Source organism: Elephantulus edwardii, unplaced genomic scaffold, assembly GCF_000299155.1.
Source record: "Elephantulus edwardii isolate Elephantulus edwardi_28Jun2011 unplaced genomic scaffold, EleEdw1.0 scaffold00006, whole genome shotgun sequence".
Taxonomy (NCBI): Eukaryota; Metazoa; Chordata; class Mammalia; order Macroscelidea; family Macroscelididae; genus Elephantulus; species Elephantulus edwardii.
In genome coordinates this window covers 8,801,758-8,809,060 of record NW_006399756.1, presented here as the reverse complement: position 1 = coordinate 8,809,060, position 7,303 = coordinate 8,801,758, and the positions used below count along the sequence as shown (strand labels likewise).

At 43.7% G+C, this 7,303-nt stretch overlaps 1 pseudogene; it reads left to right on the top strand.

Annotated features, from left to right (window-relative positions):
• Positions 1-728: 728 nt before the first annotated feature.
• Positions 729-1,604, top strand: LOC102853642 (annotated as a pseudogene).
• Positions 1,605-7,303: the final 5,699 nt, after the last annotated feature.

The window sequence follows — 7,303 nt, the reverse complement described above, 5'->3', positions numbered from 1 at the left end:
TAAACTGTGCAGTGTTCCCTTGTTCTGTTTCAATGACTACATCTTGGTTTGTATGTACATTTCGCATGAACATCACTACGTGTTCTTGAATTCTCATTCTGCTCAATGTTACCTTTCATTTGTTATGATCCACATAGCTGAGTGTCTCTGCATAATGAATGACATAACTGAATGACAAGCAAACATCTGTCTGGTATTCTGTGCTTTCAGACAAGGTCCTTATGATATCAGCAGTGATACGCTTGTTCCACACAGAAGTAAGACCTCTTTCCTTTTGAAACGTGTTTCCCTCAGCATGATGTTTCGAGGATGATTCACGTTGCAGCATGCATCAGGGCGTCACTTCTTGTCTGGCAGGTGTTCACACACACACACACACACACACACACACACACACGGAAGAGCCAGGTCAGTTCACAGTTCACCTTTTAGAACATGGGTTCACGTTGAGTGGTGTTCAAATCTAGAATTAAGCTGTATCTTAAAAATGACTCTCTTGGTTTTGGAAACGTTAGCAGTGTTCTTGACCAATATAATAAATGTAATTAACATCACTCAACTGTGCGTGTATGTGAAGATTATAGAAATGGCAAGTGTTTTGTTACCTCTATGCCAAATACAATAAAAAGGGTTGTTTGTTTTAAAAATTAGAATTCTTGACTCCCGGTCAGCAGGCACCACATGCTGGCTCCATGTCTGGTGGTGGAAGTGGCTCGCCACCCGGCACCATGAACGGCCTCAACAGTGAGGAACGCACCGCTCTTTTCACGCGCGAGACCGAGTCTTTCTCCCAAATGGAAAAGGATAATACATATCCCCATTTCATGATATTCCAATTTATGCAGATAAGGATGTGTTCCACATGGTAGTTGAAGTACCACGTTGGCCTAATGCAAAAATGGAGATTGCTACCAAGGATGCTTTAAACCTAAATAAGCACGTTTGCTACAAAGGACCCTTTAAACCCAATTAAGCAAGATGTGAAAAAAGGAAAACTCCATTATGTTGCAAATTTGTCCCCTTACAAAGGATACATCTGGAACTATGGTGGCATTCCTCAGACTTGGGAAGACCAGGGACACAATGACAAACACGCTGGCATGTGTAACATGTGTGAGATTGTTAGCCAGGTGTGTGCAAGAGGTGAAATAATCAGTGTGAAGGTTTTGGGCACACTGGCTATGACTGATGAAGGGGAAACCACCAGGAAAGCCATTGTCATCAATGCAGATGATCCTGTTGCAGCCAATTATAACAATATTAATGGTGTCAAATGGCAGAAGCCTGGCCACCTGGACTGGTTTAGATGGTACAAGGTTCCTGACGGAAAACCAGAGAACCAGTTTGCTTTCAATGCAGAATTTCAAGGTAAGGATTTTACAACTGATGTTACTAAAATCACACATAACCATTGGAAAGCACTGGTGACTACGAAGACAGATGGGAAAGGAATCAGTTGCATGAACACAGCAGTGTCTGAGAGCCCTTTCAGGTGTGACCCCGATGCTGCCAAAGCCATCGTGGATGCTCCACCACCACCGTGTGAATCCACCTGTACAATACCAACAGGTGTGGACCTGTGGTTCCATCATCAGAAAACCTAGTGCAGTTTCTCTGGAATACAAGCTGATACTGCTGCATTCTTTTCATCTGGAAAAATTAGATGCAAGTGTAGCTTTTCAAAGCTTTCCATCTATAAAACTAATCTAAAGCGAATTCTGCTGTGACAGATGCTTTGTGTTCAGAATGCTGTCTGTCAAAAGGCCTTTTTCATATCTTGGTGAAGACCACCTGGTATATGCTAATATCAAAATTAATTTAGAAAATCTGGGAGTCATTTGTGAGTAGATGTGTAAAATAAAAATAAGCACATTGGATGTATTTGTGAACTGTGTATTAGAAAAGAAAATTGTTTTGCTGAAAATCTAAAAAACAAATTAGAATTCTTGGAAGACAAACCCTAGGAGATTAACTAGAAGGTAAAGTAGCATTACATAAACAGTTGAATGTTCACAGAGGAGAAGGGGAGAGAGGAGAAAGATCTCTGGAGTCAGCAGTTGACAGTGAGTGCCAGCTCACAGCATCACACAGGACAGAGTAGGGCTGCCCCAGAGGTCCCCAAGACTGTGAGCTTTATGGGCCACTCCTTTCTGCCACAAGTGACTGATGGGTTCAAACTATCAGCCTTTCAGTCTGCAGTCTTGCCATCAGGATTTCTCATAACGATACAAAGCAATTGTGTTTAGTCACCGGAAAGAAATGGCATGCCAGTACATGCTACAATGTGGATGAATCTGGTAAACATCATGCGGAATCAAAGAAGCCAAATTCAGAAGAACAAATGTTCTCTGATTCCATTTAAATGAAGTATGTAGTACAGACAAATCTATAGAGACAAGCAGATTAGTGGAGGCAGGTTCTGAGGGGAAGGGGCTTGAAGGGTATTGGCTTAGGTAAGGGGCTCAGGGTATTGGCTTTTCTTTTCAGGGGATAGAAATGTTTTGGTTAGCAGCCTAGCACTAACCACTGAGGCACCAGGGCTCCCTGAAATCAACAGATATGGGCTCAGACTTTTATTAAGTCACTTACTCATTAGCTCTGTACTGTTGGATAATTTTCTTAACTTGTATGACCTGCAAAATGTGACAATACAGCCTACCTTCTTGGGGTAGGATTGTGTGGAACCTCTAGACACTGTCTATGAGACTCCAGACCTGGAGTTGGGTCTCATTGAGGGGAAGTGGTGGTGGTGTCATTGCTGTCACTTTCAATCTGACCCCCTGGAAATGTGGTAAGCTATGAACGATTTATGGTCACAATCACAGAGAATGTCTCCTGCATCGTTACTGCTCACCTGGAGAGATACAGGCAATGTTTCCTTCATTTTTGTGACCATTCTCCTTCCCGCAAGTGCATACCTGGTCTTACTGCCTTCTTGATCGTAAATACTAGGATCAAAAGGAGTTAAATTTCATGAGATCCTTGTTTTTCAGTGCAGCATAGTATTCCAGTGTGTGAATATACCAGAGCTTCTCTATTTATTTGTTGATGGGCACTTGGGTTGTTTCCAGCTCTTTGCTATTGTGAACAAAGCTGTAATAAACATGGGTGTACATGTATCTGCTTGGGTGGTAGTTATGGTTTCTTTAGGGTATATTCCCAGTAATGGAACTGCTGCGTCAAATGGTATTTCTGAAATATCTCAGTCACAAAAGGACAAATACTGCATAGTGCCTCTGTTGTAAAGCAGGACTGACATGGGAATTGGGGGGGGGAACTAAGAAGGGTTAAATAATCCATTGAAACAGAGGAGGGAGAGAACTGTTTAGTAGGAATGTATGATTAGGTATTATTGTCATCATAAGAATCCAGAATGAAAGCTGCCTAGAGGTGTGGACTGGGAGTGGGGGATTGTATAACAATGAAATAATTTTTTTTTTACTATTCAATGAGAAAAGCAAACTGGTGGGGGGACAGGGAGGAAAGCATGACACACTCAATGACTGGAAAGAAAACAAATTAAAATTTTTAAAAAGGAACATTATGGGGTAATTTTTTTTTAAAAGGAGTTACCTTGGAAGCATTGGTCGAGCAATGTTGACAGGAGATGAGGAGCTTCAGGTTTTCCCCGTTGAGGCGAGCACAATTAAGTAGTTTCACTTGGAAAGAATCTGCAGAGACTCTTGGGTCTTTTTCTTTAACCCAAATTAAGATCTATTTGAAATACCACATACCAGCCCTCAAAGAGAAATCTGCGGACCTGTGTGGATCACTTTTTTTAAAACTAGATTTTTCAGGAGACACCTTTGGACATTTTGCCTGCAGGGTTTCAACTTGATTTTATCAGCTAGGCACACAGCCAGAGGCTTCTTGTAATAACAGTGTTCTTTGGTTCCTGTAGAATTCAACAAGTGCTTTTGGCCATAGGCAGCTCAAATACAAGGGGGAGGGTTGAGAATGCAACCCTGAAACTAGTTAGACCTGCCTTTGAACCTGAGCTCTGTCATTTGTTGTTTGTTACAGGAGGCTACTTACTTTACTCCCCCAAGCCTTGGATTCCTCGTATGTAAAGTGGGCAGGGTAATAGTTGCAACTAGTTGTCATAAAGTCAGTTTTGACTCATGGCAAGCCGTTGTGTTTCAGAGTAGAACCGTATGTACTCCATGATATTGTAGTCGTTCGTAGGTGCCATTGAATTGACTCCAACCAGTAGCTACCCTTAATGGGCACCTTGCCCAAGCCTTTCTCTGTGGCACTGCCCTGTTCTTGAGGTCAGCAGGATGACAGCACACAGTGGCACTCTCAGCTTCCCACCAGCCTTCTCCTTGGTCGTTGGATGGTCTTCCTGTTGTTACACATTCTGCCAGGATCCTAATCTACCATCTCCATGGAGAGGAGCATCTCCTGGCTGCCTGGCCAGCTTTCCATAGAAAGGGCTCAACACTCAGGTGAAAAGCATCCTTTCTGATGACCCAGAACTGATGATGTGAGCACAGGCCCAGGCGATGCTTCCTCTGTGATATATAAGGCTGCCATGACAGAGTCAACGCCAAGGTCACTGCAGCCAATCATTGCCATGATTACAATGACCAGATCATTGCCTTTTGTGGCTCTTAATGGCCATGAGGTGTGCTTCTGTCATCAGTTACTCTTGAGGGAAAGGATGGTGCAAACCGTGAACAGCTTGTATTCATGACTCTCACACTGTTGACTAAAACAAGACAATTAAGATAGATAATTAAGCGGCTCAGTTCCCTGTTCCCTGTGCATTTGCCTGTTTACTGTCCCACAGGGTGGAAGCCCCAGGGTGAGCAAAGCCCCTGTGTTCAGGGCTCCCTACAACACATGGTGCAGAAGGGGTGCACCAAGTACTCGTTGAGTAAATGACGGTCCCTGGTTCTCAGAAGTCCCACCATCACCGGCATCTCAGGACTATGGTCTTCTTGGAATCCTGATTGACCCAAGATCCATGAAATGACTTTTCTCCCCTCCTTCCTCCCTCCCTCCCTCCCTCCCTTCTCTTCCTCCCGTGGTGATTGAATCCGAATCTACTCATACTGGAACCTCCAGGCTTTCTCAGGCTGTAAACTGCCCAGGGGAAGATGGCTTTATCTTTCTCTGCTGGAGTTGCTGGTGGAGTCAAGGTCAAGAGACACAGGCTTTGGGTTAGCAGTGCAACACCCTGTGGACTGTGTCACCCATTTCCTGTTTGCTGCAGGAACATTTATGTTCATGGAGACAAAAATAACAATATCATAAAGAGGGCTGAACTGTTCGAGATGTTGTTGCTGTTGAGTCGAGTATGACTGATAGTGACCCTGTGAACAGCCAGCCTGCCCTAGGCTGTGCCGTCCTCACTGTCTCCAAGACACGAGAACCCATTGCTGAGGTCACAGTGTCAATCCATCTCGTTGGGGGGGGTCTTCCTCTCCTTCACTGACCCCTCCCCCATCTTTCCAAGCATCATGCTGCTTTCCAAGGAATAGCTTCACCTCGCTACGTGTCCGAAGTATGAAAGCCAAAGGTTCATCATCCTTGCCTCCAAGGAGCAAGGGCTGCACCCATTACAGGCTATATCAGTGTCTCTGTGTACCTTCCACAAAGTTCTTGTACATTCTAACAAAGTCAGTGCAGTTGATGCTATTTAAGATCTTTCCTTCATCTTTCCTTCATCGTAGTTACGGTCAGCTGTGCCCTGTGCTCCCTCAGGAGACTTGCCTTGGAAGCCCAGCCCCTGTCAGGTGCTTGCTTTAACAAGCTTGCTTCAGGCGTGCCTCTGTGACTCTTAACCCTGGGCCGCTTCCTCCAGGAGGGCCTCACCTCGGATTCCTGAGTCTTCTTGGTTACCTGTGACCTTAGTGATCCACTCACTTAAACCCTCTTCACTGCCTTCTAAGCCTCCACACCTTCAAGGTGGTGGTCTTGCCTTATTTGTAATCTAATACTTGGACCAGGACTGACATGGAGCAGGGATTCATTCACTCTTTTTTTTTAAGTAATGAATGATGCGTATTACACATGCCTCCTAGGAGCTCACTTAAGGAGCGCTGTTGGTGCAGTGGTTAATGCTAACCAGAAGGTTAGGGGTTTGAATCTACCAGTTCTTACAGAGGCGGAAGATATGGCGGTGTGCTTCGTGAAGACCACAGCCTTGAAAACCGTGTGGAGCGGTTCTGCTGTGTGCTCAGGGTCACGAGTTAGAATCCACTTGACAGTAACAGGTTTAATGAGTTTAGAAACTGGTTTGAATTAAAGCAAAGTTTTAGGAAGGATAACTTCAGGACCTAGGCTAGAGACTCCAGAACTGTTGTCCTCAAAGGCTGGACATGACACCTCAGTGTGTTAGGTTCTTCTCAAGAGGATGGATGAGTTTGGACAAATACCTCAAATGCATTTGATGATAACTGAGGATGTGTCTCTTTATGGTGATGTCTGCCTTGGGTGTGCTTTTCTGGGAGAGCATCTGAAGTGAAGTAACTCTTTCCCTGATCTCACTCACTTCAAGGAAGAAGCAGGAAGCTTAATATAAAATTGAACCAGAACCAAATCTGTACAAATCAGGCCCACTTCCCAGAGAAGCCGAAATGCAGTGGTAACAGGTGGCCTAGTGAGTATGGCAACAACTGGAGGGGTTTTCACAGACAGTGTGCAAATTCTGTTTGCTCTTTTGTGTTGGACCCTTTATCCTTTTAATTCCTGCCAGAATTCTAGTTAAGAGCAGGTCTAGATAGACTCTCCAGGTGATGATCAGACCACCAGGACTCGAACCACTGGGCAGCAAGTCCCTCAGCCTGTTGCCACTCTTTTTTTATTTTTATGAAATCAATAATAAAATGTCAAGGACTACTTTCCCTTTGTTCCTATGTAATTGCTGTCCTTTGACACATTTTCTAAATGTATTTTGTATTCCAGATTACATAATCATTTCCCAGTAGCAATCGCCTTTTAGTAAATTTTAGTAAATGATTCCTAGGCTGATAAGAGAGGAACATTGACAGCATAGTGTTGGAGCATTTATGACTGACTTGAGATTGTGTTACAGACTCGAGGCTTGAACCAGGGTTCCTGGACAAGCACCCTGTGTAGTTGCCTGCTCTATGTTAATGCCAAATGTGATCTATTAGTATCTGAAAAAGACATGCCATTATTCCTCATGTAGTTGTGCTGTTTTAGTCAATATGCTTGAAGATTATTCTGGTAGCTACAAATTTTGGTGGAAATGTCCTCCTCCTGTTATGTAGCATTCTCTTTTATTCATAGTATTAACTTTTTACAGTTTCATATTTTATAAAAAATATTAACA